This window comes from Dermacentor andersoni, chromosome 4, assembly GCF_023375885.2.
Source record: "Dermacentor andersoni chromosome 4, qqDerAnde1_hic_scaffold, whole genome shotgun sequence".
In the NCBI taxonomy this organism is placed as follows: domain Eukaryota; kingdom Metazoa; phylum Arthropoda; class Arachnida; order Ixodida; family Ixodidae; genus Dermacentor; species Dermacentor andersoni.
In genome coordinates, this window is record NC_092817.1 from 27,041,203 (window position 1) to 27,053,256 (window position 12,054).

Genomic DNA, 12,054 nt, shown 5'->3' on the forward strand with positions numbered 1-12,054 from the left:
ATGCTCAACAAGGTGCAATATTGTTACAAAGGGTCACTGCAAGTAAAACACGGGGGAATTGAGAGCGGAGAAAGAGGAGGACGACGTTACTCTTACGATTTCCACGGTTTTTGTGCCTTGGTGATCATTGAAGCAGCCCCTTAACCCTCTCCGGAGTCCGTAACAAATTGGTGGAAGGTGCGGGGTAAGACGAAGATGAACCTAACGATGGAAGCTCTACTCCCTGGACTTCACCTCAGCCGCCGCCATGCCAGACTTCCGCCTTCGCCAATCGAGATGATGTCCCAAGTCCAGAGCACTGATGCGATGGGGGAAGGCATGTACCCTGGGCCCCCCCCCCCCTATCCCCACCCACGCCACCACTCCCCACCCACGCCACCACTCCTGACACATTCCTAAAGCGCCGCCAGATCAATGTTGATACTTGGCAGCTATTCAGCGGTCAACATTTTGCTGCCTTTTTCACTCTATTTGGATGGCAGTAGTTAGCGGCATCTCTTGGAATGTGAAAGCCAGTTTTCTCATAGATTCGGCGCCCGCGCGATTAACTCGAGATGCGTTCAGTTGTCACCATCTATTCAACTGTCATGTACATTGCTGTTGCTTCGTTAGTTCAACCTTCTTTGTTTAGGCTGATCGTGGGACCAGGATAGGGATTCACTTCTTAGTCAGCTGGTCTGTATGCTCGTGGAACGAGTTGCGGCCGGAGAAAACGCTAATTGTGTTTAACTTTTCCTTTTGCTTCAAAATTTCCCCGAGTGACGGCTCGCCGCGACTCTGGCAGATCCCCGAAACGATATACACGTGATATGGGTTAGATAAGGGGGGGAAATAAAATATTGTGCAACAGCGTCCATCATGAAACCCTGCAATAACCCTTAAACCCATAAGCAATATGACTGTCACCCGTTACCTCGTCTGGTTCTTCCCTAATTATACAGCACCTTTCGTGAAAAATTGGCAACTGGAAACAAAAATTGCAAGGAGTTGAAAAATTAAGCGATCTACTAAGAGAGAGCCAAGGCAACAGCCAAACTGGAAGGAAAAGCGAAAAATAACAAATTTAACCATTCTTTATGAAAATATTTATGGATCAAAATCTTTTTATTTAAAAAGGAAGTAGAGAAAACGCCGCCAGAAGTGGAGAACAATTAAGTGTGTTTTGAGTGACGCTTCTACAGTTAGCAGTCGAACCGCCTGACGTAGCCACTTCTCTGCTGTGCTTGTGAAGGTGTTTTTATAACCTTTCGCGGTGGGCGCAGTACGTCTAGAACCGCAGCGTCCGGCGCTCTACGCGGTTGTATGGGATTGGCGGCCACACATCGTTACGCAACTTCCCAAATAGCAATACGAGTCGGTTTTGGCACTTGGTAGAGCAGTAAACGAGGAATCCAAAAGAACTGTGATTGTTCCGCAAATATATATTTCTCTATAATTCTTCCAGAGCTAATTCACAAAACGCTACTATAGACACATACAACTTAGGTCTGCAGGGAAGCTCTGCTCCCGCCCTCATAACCGCCGGCCACTGTTCCTCCGCGAGACTGCAAATAATCCGTACTTCAAACTTTTCCCGTTACACAAATAAGGCGGTAAGCACAAAAATAAAATGATTAGCACGTAATTTTATGTTATCCCTCGCCTATTACAGTGGAATGACGAAAGCCTAATTCTTTATTGAAATGAAATAAAATGCTTGCTTCGCTGCAGCTATTTATTGTCAAGTTTCACTTCAGTTGGCATTGAAGTTTCATGAGTAAAACGGGCTCAGCAGTGAAATGAACTGCACCGCAGACTTTTGAAGAGTGAAATATACTCAGGCTCCATACACTTTATCCGTGTCTGTTGGACACCTCATTGCTTTCGCCGATGAAAAGACTTCAAGAACAGCGGACAGTCCGGAGCAATCAAGCACGACACCATTTTGAAAAGGCCGCATGACGATGATTTTGTTTGCTTTTGTGACTGACTGGCAGAGTAGCACAACCCTGCGCGGTCCGTTTGCCTTGGTTGCTAAATGCTGTTTTTTTTTTTTAAGTTGTATTCTACTGTAGAAATCTTTATTTTACACTTTCACTTGTTTACTTGTTCTGCGCTTCTTTCTTGCGCGAGTCAATTTGATGTGGTTCCTTGTTTGCCAAGTAAAGGAGAGGTGTATTACAGGCGTATCTGTTAGATACACCTTATTTCATTTCTCTTGTGCGGGTTTACGCGTCTTTATGGCGAATGGTGGGCGTTATTCATATTCGTACTAGTAAAGGTACCCCCCTCTCATTTGCATAGAAGGTTACCTTGGATTGCCCTCCCCCCTCCCCCGAAAAAAAAAATCCTGGGTATGTGCCTGGATGGGGGCAACTCCTACAGGTTCCTTGCCATACCACCGAGTGCCGTCGAACTTCGGCGGGACCTCAGGAGAAGACGTCGATGAGTGGCTCAAGAACTACAAGCAGGTGAGCAGAAGCAACGGCTGGCACTCGGCAGCGCAGCTCAGTCATGTTGTATTTTTGCGAACACCGCTCTCGCATGGTATGAAAACCATGAGTACATGTTCACAACCCGGGATCGTTCTGTTGAGGAAGTGCAGAGGTGCTTCGGCGGTTGTAATGCGAAGAAGAAGCGAGCGGAGCAGACATTGGCTCAAAGGGCACAGCTTGTAGGGAAGACATGTACCACATATATAGAAGAAATTTTGAACTTGTGGAAGGTAGTGAATCCCAGGATGCGTGATGAGAACAAGGTTGGACACATTTTTAAGGGGATGGACGAAGACGTGTGCAATTTCCTGATTGGCAAAGAGGACCTGAACTCCGTGTCCGAAGTAATGCAGCACAGTGGCACATTTGAAACGCTGAAAATGCGACGGATAGCTCCGAAAATTGGCCGTCTACCAAACGTCCCAACAGTGGCCAGTGTCGACACAATGTCGCCTGACTTTCCCGATACCTTGACATTCGTGGAAGAGCAGCGCAAAGACCCAAGCTTAAATGCTCTTTTCTCTGCCACACAGGGGCCTATAACCACAGGTTGATTTTGCGTCTGAGATGGTCTTCTTTACAAGAGGAACTTCTCAACGACGGGCGCCCACTTTCTACTGGTGGTTCCGGAGTCTCTTCACACATTTGTTCTGTGCGTTACGCACGATGACCCGACCTCAGGCCATTTAGGGACCGCGCGAATACCTAGTCGCACCAAACAACGATTCTACCAGCCTCAAATGCGCAAAACAATTGACACCTATGTGGGCAGTTGTATACAGTGTCAGAGCCACAAGCGACCTACCTCAGCTCCAGTCGGTCACCTGCAGCCAGTAAAGCCTCCCCACCCCCCTTCCAGTTCCCCTTTTGAAGAAGTCGGCATAGGCCTGATCGGACCGTTTCTGCGTTCCTTAGGCAACCGGTGGATCATTGTGTGTGCTGACTACCTGACGCGGTATAGCGAGACGGCAGCTCTGTCCTCCGCCAATGCAGCCCAAGTTTCCCAACTTTTACTGCATTCAATCATACTCAGACACAGGCCGCCTCGCGTGATAATAAGTGACCGTGGTCGCCAATTTATTGCCGACATTGAGGAAGAATTACTGCGTTCGTGTGCCTCCACTTTTCGACACTCAACAGCTTATCATCCACTAACTAATGGGCCCACCGAGCGCACAAACCGAACATTGATAAACCTGCTATCAGTGTACGTCGCTTTGGACCACAATAACTTCGTGCTTCTATTTTTGTTTAGCTTTCGAATTTCTTAAAAATTCTTTCAACAAAATTCAGGGCCTGTGTTCCGCTTCCAACAGTCACCACAATTCGACTTTCTCTCTCAAATGCAACAAATTTTATTGAAATTGGTCCAGGGGTTATCTCAGAAAAGCGTTTTTGCGTTTTACGTGTATTTGAATGGGCCGCATCGTAGTTGGGCCCGAGCTAAAGCTTCCTCTTAAGAGTGGAACGCGATAGCGTCCCTGACTGCTTCTCACGCTTCCCGGCAACTGGAGCGTATGTATGTCTACCGGGAAACGCTGGCCGCGGACGCTATGAGCCTGACGGGCTGCCTAGGCGGCGCTGCGTAAATGCTAATAGGTGTAATGGTTCCAGGACTTACTTTTGGAAATGCGGTTGTTTGCTTTAAATAAGGGGTACATTCAGGACTCGATGGGAACCAAAGGTCAGTGGGTCGCCTCGTGTTGGGCGCTCACGGGAAGACTACAGATGAAGTTGTGCAGGGTGATATGGGCTGGACTAGTTTTGAAGTGAGGGAAGCTCGCAGTAAAACTGAGTATGAAGAACGACTGAGGAATATGGAAGAAAGTTAATGGGCTGGGAGAGTGTTCACGTATCTGTACAGGAAAAACATTGATTCACAGTGGAGGAAAAGAACTAGGAAGCTTACCAGCAAGTATGCGGCCTGTAGGGTGGGCAACACAGCAACAAAGAACGTCAAGCGGAAATTGTGAGAGGCTGAAATGATCTTATGGGTGGCGGCAATGGAAAAGAAACCTGTCATGAGTAACTACTTAAGAGGAAAAAACGAAATCAGGGAAGAAACAATTTATGATAACTCAAAGGGAAGCTCATTACTTTTGGAAGTGAGATCGGGATGTCTTAGAACACGCACCTATAAAGCGAGATATAAGAAGGAAGAAGAGGCATGTGCTTGCTGCGGTAAAGCTAGGGAAACTATGGAGCACGTTTTATTAGAATGTTAAGATGTCTACCCAGCGGTCGGTTTAGGCACCGCTGACCTCCTTGAAGTCCTTGGGTTCAGCGAGAGCAGTGGAAAAGTAAACATGTCCGCAATAGGCATTAGTAAGAGGCGATTGGAGGATCGGTGGAAGAAAAGTAGGGAAACGGCAAAAAAGGCAGACGTACAAAAGCACAGATCGCAATAGGGGATCGGAAAATTAGGTTATGGGAGTTCATGGTGTTTTTTTTTTTTTATTGTTTAACCTATATGTAAGACATTAGGCAGTATAATAGCAAGAGCTTGGTGGCGCAGCCCACCGCCCTGTTCCAAAGGGGACGCTCGTAACATCCATCCACGTCCATCCATCCATAGGCTGTGCACGAGGCGTATATTGTAGGGTATAATTCCTGTCGACGAGCTTAAGCCACCTTTGAAAGTGCCACGTCCGCGATTCGTGGTGGCCGATAGGTCGCCGCTGAATTTCTGCGACCCCATGAACAGCAATACTGCGACAGGGGGTCTGTAGGCTCCGATTCATTCGCCGTCTGCGCGTTCGCGGCCCTTTTTCCTCGAGTCGGGATTTTTTGGCGCTCGTCGCTAGACTTGCCACCGTAACGAATCTTTGTGGAGAGCGATTGTGGCGGCGTTCGTGCAACCTGAGTTTGCATGCCGTTCGCTTCTTGACTGAAAAAGGGCACGGTACGGCGCGCTCACGTAATCTCCGCATTTGCGTTGGCGATGGCGAATAAACAAGTCAATGTATTCTTGTTTATTTTGCTATGCTTCTATATACAACCTACCGAGACGTGGCTTCCGAGGCTAGATAGTGCACCCTTGTTACTTTGTGTACGAGCTACCGCGCCGCTCGACCATGGTCAGGTGTCGCTAAAATGAACAGTTAATGAACTGCAATTCAACTCAATGTTGGTTGGTGTGATTCATTGGTAAACTGCACACGGGCAAATTCAAAGGCGGCGCACACAGAGCCCCTGTGCCTGTGACCGTCGCCTATTTCCTACGTCCTTTATGCTCGCGGCAATTTAGCAATGAAAGCGGTAGTTCAGCTTAGCCCCGAAATGACACGGCAGCAGCTACGCGTAGATTGTGAGAGGTGAAGGATGGAAATAGCAGGCGGCACCAGTCTGTGCGCGTAGGCCTAGCCCGGGGCCCTGCGTTCAGCGCACGCTCTGAAATTCGCAGATTCTCGTCCTGCAGAGCGCGCATTGGGATGCGCGAAAGCAGGCGTAATTGTAAGATTTAATAAAGATACGCTACACTCTAATGAAAGTTTATACCCATCGTGGCTTGTACCCAAACAGTAATTGTCATCTATATTGCACGCATTCCCTTTTTCTTTCTTTTGTATTTTTTAACGCTCGCAAAGTTGGTTCCTGGCAAGAACATTGCCACGCTGTTGTGCACAAGTCGTTCCTGACTTAGTACTGGGACGTGCAATGTTTAAAAGGAAAGCACGCAAGACAGATTATGATCATTCTTTGGGAACAAGATAAGCTCCAAAGAGGACAAACTTTTCTTGGAGTCTATAATATATATGCACTGCTGGTATTCATCAAAGAGAATCTTTACATTATCACGTTACGTTCGAGGTATCAATTATCACGAAGGTTATGAACTGCTGCTGTAAGTCATGCACGACAACGGTCGCTTGGCAAAGAAATTGTCTACGCGTCCATTCCCTGGAGATAATTGGTGACGTTAATTGGATTAACACTGTTTCTTGCGATGGGTGTGTAAATGATGATTGTACGTTTTACATGTTATGATTATTGGGATGATTGTGTATCTGTGATGTAGGAAGTAACCAGACAGCTGGAGCTGTGATATGTACAAGTGCAATGTGTTTATTAAAGAGCTTGACGTTCTGTCTTCAATTGTTCTGCACACACTTTCTCCCTGTATACATTTCTATATATACATTTTCTCTACATACATATGTACAGGCGCACATTAAGAAGTGTCGATTGTTTGATCACACGGGCCTCTGCCCCATGGCGGCGGCAAGTGGCTTCGGCCTGGCGGCGCTTGCGTTCTTCAAACTTTTGAGCAGTAAGCAGCTACGGAGACGGCAAGGGGGCTCACTGAAAGAGGCATGGAGTGGCGTCATCATGTATGAGGCGTGTGCTGCAACCGAGCTCCTCTCTCGCGCTTCTATCTAGACACGCAGTGCCATCTAGCCGCGCTCAACGCGGACAGAGCGCTATTTGATACATTTAAGGCTACATGCCCCATGTGTCGCCTTCGCACATTCATTCGGGATGATTGGCCTCCCAAATGGATGCGCAATGTCGAAGTTCTTTTTTTTATAATTTGTTGGGCTTTACGTGCAAAAACCACGCTCGGCCGTGGCCCTCAAGAAAGGCACCAAGACCGCAACATCCAAGGTTTCATCTTCCGGCGAAGCCAGGATATCCCTAACCGTTTGGCGTTCCGAGCGGGCGCACGAGAGCACAGATATGGCCAAGGAAGTTATAACCGTTTTCCGAACAGTCGGCAAGAGTCGCCGGATAGGCCAAATCTATCAACATATATAAGAACCTTGAGTCGATGTACATGTAGCTTCCCTCTCTAGTGAACAATGTATACTAGACCTTCCAGAGCGTTAGAAATGTAGCATCCATTGAAATAAATGTTGGGCAACGTGAGCGGGTGCAGGTTATCTGTCGTTTCAGAGCATGAGTGCACAGTCGCGCTGCGTGTTTAACTATATGCCTGCAAAAGTTTCGTACATGCAACATGCTTCTGCGCTACTTCTAAGCGGTATTGCACTCAGAGAGCAACGCATCTGGCGGACGGGTTCGTTCGTCCTTCCTGTACCAAAGGTGGCTCATCCAAAATGCGTTATTGCAACCAATGTTACACAATCGCTACTTGCTAGTCTGCTATCACACTTGCCGCTCAGCGCTTCTCAGTTTTTCTTTTCTCAGACGTCACTCTCCAACAGCAGTGTTCGTTGATACTTACGTAAGCTTTCCGAAGCCGGGTTTGGCGGTGCTTTCTATTCTGGCTTCCACAGCAGCTTTTCGGAAGGTGCGCAGCGTGGAGTAAAACCACTAAACATTATCGCAATTTTAAAGGAACTATGCTGTATCGGTAAGATACACTTCTTGAGTGTGGAAAGCGGCAGTCTTTGGTTATCGTAATCTTGAAGTTGCCGTACAAACTCATCGTGACGTCATGTATTCTGTCAGCGTCTGCTTGCGACTCGATAACAGTTTATCGATCAATAAAGATTGCATCGCATTCTAAAGGAACTAAAGGTTCGAAGTAGTGAGCTTTTATAACTTTTTCTCAAGAAGAAACTGCCCTTGCGAAAAATGGTTTTTTTTTTTTTGAAATCTGTGACGTTGCACTAGCGCAGCAGTGCTGCGGTTAGGGTGCCAAATTCATAAAGGAAAATTTTGACATTAGCTTCCCCGGCGAACAAGTAACCTTTATAGTTTATAGAATCATTCGGAACGGTCCTCACTTCTATCGTTCTTTTTCTCTCGAGGGTCCACTATACGAAGGAAGCGAATATTCGACAGTACCGAACATTGAATTATCGTATCGAATACGATTCGAATAGCAGAGATTATTCGATTTGTATTCGAAATTTGCAATATTCGTACAACCCTATAGTATGTATGTATCCCATGACGGCTACTACCTTCTTTGGTGCCCAGCTGCCATAGATACCGGCTACGTTCCGTTACATAAACTCATTGTTATTCTGAGCTTACGGCGATCCGGCTGTTGCCAATGAGAAGCGAAAGCTTTCTTAAACCACATTCCGAAGCATTAAATTCACAGAGGCAGTAACATTCCGCAGTTGTTTCGATTATTTCGCGCAGCGTCGTTCCGGCGAACCGTAATTTCTTACAAAGTACAATATTTTTCCCCCCTTTAGCTTTAGATTTCAGTATTTCAAGATGAACCGTATATCATATATTCAGTCTGAACGACAACTCGCTTTCTTCGATATACATTATGAATATACAAATGTACTTGCTTCTTACCTATTTTTAAATAGCCTTTAAAATACTGCGTTCTAACCTCATCCAACACTTACCACTCAAGACAACTTTTAGCCATTCCCCTATGCACGTATGTCTATTAACTCCTATACAAAGACCTAAGTGTCACGACAGGAGCGCCACAAAATGACTTCTGTAATTTACAGGCTCTGAGACTCCCACTCGTAAACTCTTCCACGGCTAAACATCCGCACGTAGTCGCTCCTTGTTTTACGCGCCTAAGAAAAAAAAAAAAAAAGAAAGACCAGGTTTGTTTACTGACTTCGTGAGGCAATGAAAAGAGGAACTGGAAAAGCGCATTTTCACTTTCTGCATATACCAGGAGGAAGAAACGGACTAGCGCAGAAATTATTTAAGATGAAAACAATCTCTTCTGTGCTAACACTTGTATAGGAAATGATTGAGAGAGAGAAAAAATAATGCAGAGAAAGGCAGGGAGGTTAACCAGAGGTAGTTCCGGTTGGCTACCCTGCGCAGGGGGAAGGGTTAAGGGGGATAAATAGAGAAACAGAGTGGAAGGGGGAGATAGAAAGAAAGGGAGAGAAGCACGAACAAAGCGCGTACACTACAGAGCAGTAGGGGGCGGCATTCTTAGAGTCTGTCGTGAAGCCCCGTGGACCGCAAGAACCTTAATAGCGCGAGTAAGGCCTTCAACCTACCCAAGGCAGTGTCGCGAGCAGAGAGAGATAGATAAACAGGACAGGAAAGGCAGGAAGGTTAACTTGAGATTCTGGTTTGCTACCCTGCACTGGGGTAAGGGTAAGGGGAAATGAAAGAGGGAAAAAACAACGGAGAGAAAAAGAATGTAGGGAAGGTCGTTAACGTCCATGATAATTAGTCTCTCCAATAGGCCACTCGAACGTAAAGATTTCAAGAGCGCCTTCACTGTCTTGTGGTGTGACAACTGTATAGGCCGTCAAGGACTCTGCTCCGAAAACGGCCGTTCGTCAAGACGCGCCATTCAGCGCGGTCGCGAGTGACTGCCTGTGTGCACTGTATCGGGGATAATAATAAAGAACGTGTTCGATAGTTTCTCGTCGCCGCAGCGGTCACACGCAGCACTATACTACCATCTGATGCGGAAAGCAAACGACTACGTAAATGCGACGCCAAGCTACAATCGGTAAGGTACCGTACGTTGTCTCGGGTCAGGATAGTCCAGGTGGAGGCTGAAGTTGCAGGCACGGGTCCAGTCGATGTAGACGTGTGTTGCTGAAAACTAGGTGTGTTCCACAACGATTGACAGCGGGATTGGCTCCTGCACGCCGGCTTCATGAGCAGATCGAGCAGCTTCATCGGCCTGTTCTTTACCCATTATGCCACAGTGACTATACGGAGCCACTGAAATATGACATCGTGCCTACGCTCGACAAAGCGATGAAGGAGCTCTCGGATTTGTAGCACTAGTTGTCCGTAGGGACCACGGCGTAAGGCGGAAAGCAAGCAATGTAGAGCTGCCTTAGAGTCGCTGAAAATGCTCCACTTTTGAGATGACTCCTCTTGAATTATGCGTAATACGCTATCGGTAGAGCAGCAAGCTCTGCGGCTGTCAGTGTAGTCTGATGCGATGTCTTGAACTTGAAGGTGGTGACTTTCGCAGGAAATATTAATGCTTCTGCAGATCCGTCCACGGTGGTTGAACTGTCAGTGTATATACGGGTATGGTCGTTGTATTGTTCGTACAGCAAGAGTAACGAAAGTTGCTTGAGAGCTGGTGATTAGATATTATCACCAGCGCTCAATATCACAATTCTGTGTATTGACATCTGGAGTACATCTGGAGATATCCTTCGTCCGAATCTCTGGTACTGTCATTCGAACTTGTGGCTGAGCCAAGCATCAAATGGGTAGCCAAACTCTCGTTGCAGCTATGTATAATCTTATACGCGATAAGGCAGTATCGTCTGACAAAAAGAGGCACGTGGTCGGTCTTCTGGCAGTGAGGCGAAATAGTGGAGAGGGGCGCGAGCAAGGTGCCTGACGTGCGCTGTGAGCGCTTCCATAACATTGTTGATCTTGGCTAGGTAGTCATGTGCAATTGCAGTGGTTTCGGATGTTGATGTACATCGTGGCAGCCCTAGGCAAGCCCTAAGCGCCTTGGCCTGAGAACTTTCGAGTGTACGGATGTTGGTTCTGCGGGCATTGGTCAGCACTGCCAAGCCGTCAGATACCCGAGAAACAGCGTCCGGTACAGTTGCATCATCATGTGTACTGAAGCACCCCAGGCTTTTCCTCCAAGAAACTTGAAGAGATGAGAGATGGCTGTCAAGCGCTTCTTTAGGTATAGGCCACACGGGGACTCCAACAGAGTTAACGGTCGATGATTACTCCTAGAAACCTTTGCGCCCTTACATATAGGAGATAATTTGTTCATCGATGGATATGGCGTACGTAGACATTGGCTTCTGGCTAAATGCCACCAATGCACATTTATCTGGAGATATACTGAGGCCTTGTTCCCTAAGGTACGTCGATATAAACGTCGCAGATTTTTGTAACCTTGCACGCACTTGAGGAGGACGCGTCACACCAGGTGCCCAGACGCAGATGTCATCTGCATATAGATTGATAACTTCACCGTATTTGGTAGACATTCTGTGAGACTAATAAGCACAAGGTTGAAGACTTTTGGGCTCAACACACCACCCTGTCGTACTCCATGGTGTGTATAATGTTTAGAATTTCGGCCGTCTTCGGCATTCACAAAGGGACACCGCATGTGTAAATAACTGCATGTCCAAGGATAGAGTCGGCCACCGAGGCCAACCATTTCCAGAGCCTCTAATATAGCCTCATGCAGAACATTATCATATACTCCTTAGACGTCGAGGAACATGGTGACAGTTAATCACTTACACACATTTTGATGTTCAACGTACGTAACCAAATCGATGACGTTGTCAATGGAGCATCGGTGCCGTCGAAATCCAGCCATGGCGTCTGGGTAAACTTCATAGCGTTCAAGGTACCATTCAAGTCTGGCGAGGATCATTCGTTCCATCCCCTTCTCAATGTAACTGTCCAGCGCGAATGGGCGGTAAGAAGTAACCTCAAAGAGACTTGCCAGGTTTGAGGGGCGGGACCAGGCGACTGGTCTGCCATTATTGAGGAACGTCTCCAGCCTACCAGGACTCATTGAAGATGTGCAACAATGCACGTCGCGCCTTTTCACCAAGGTGGCGCAATATACGGCAAGATATACCATCCGGGCCAGGTGATGACGACTGATTACATAAGGCAAGTGCCGCGTCGAACTCTTGAATGGTGAATGGCAGATCCATGCTTGAATCTCGTGTGCCTGGAACGTAGCTAAACGTAAGGGAACTTGAGCCCGTTGACTGGC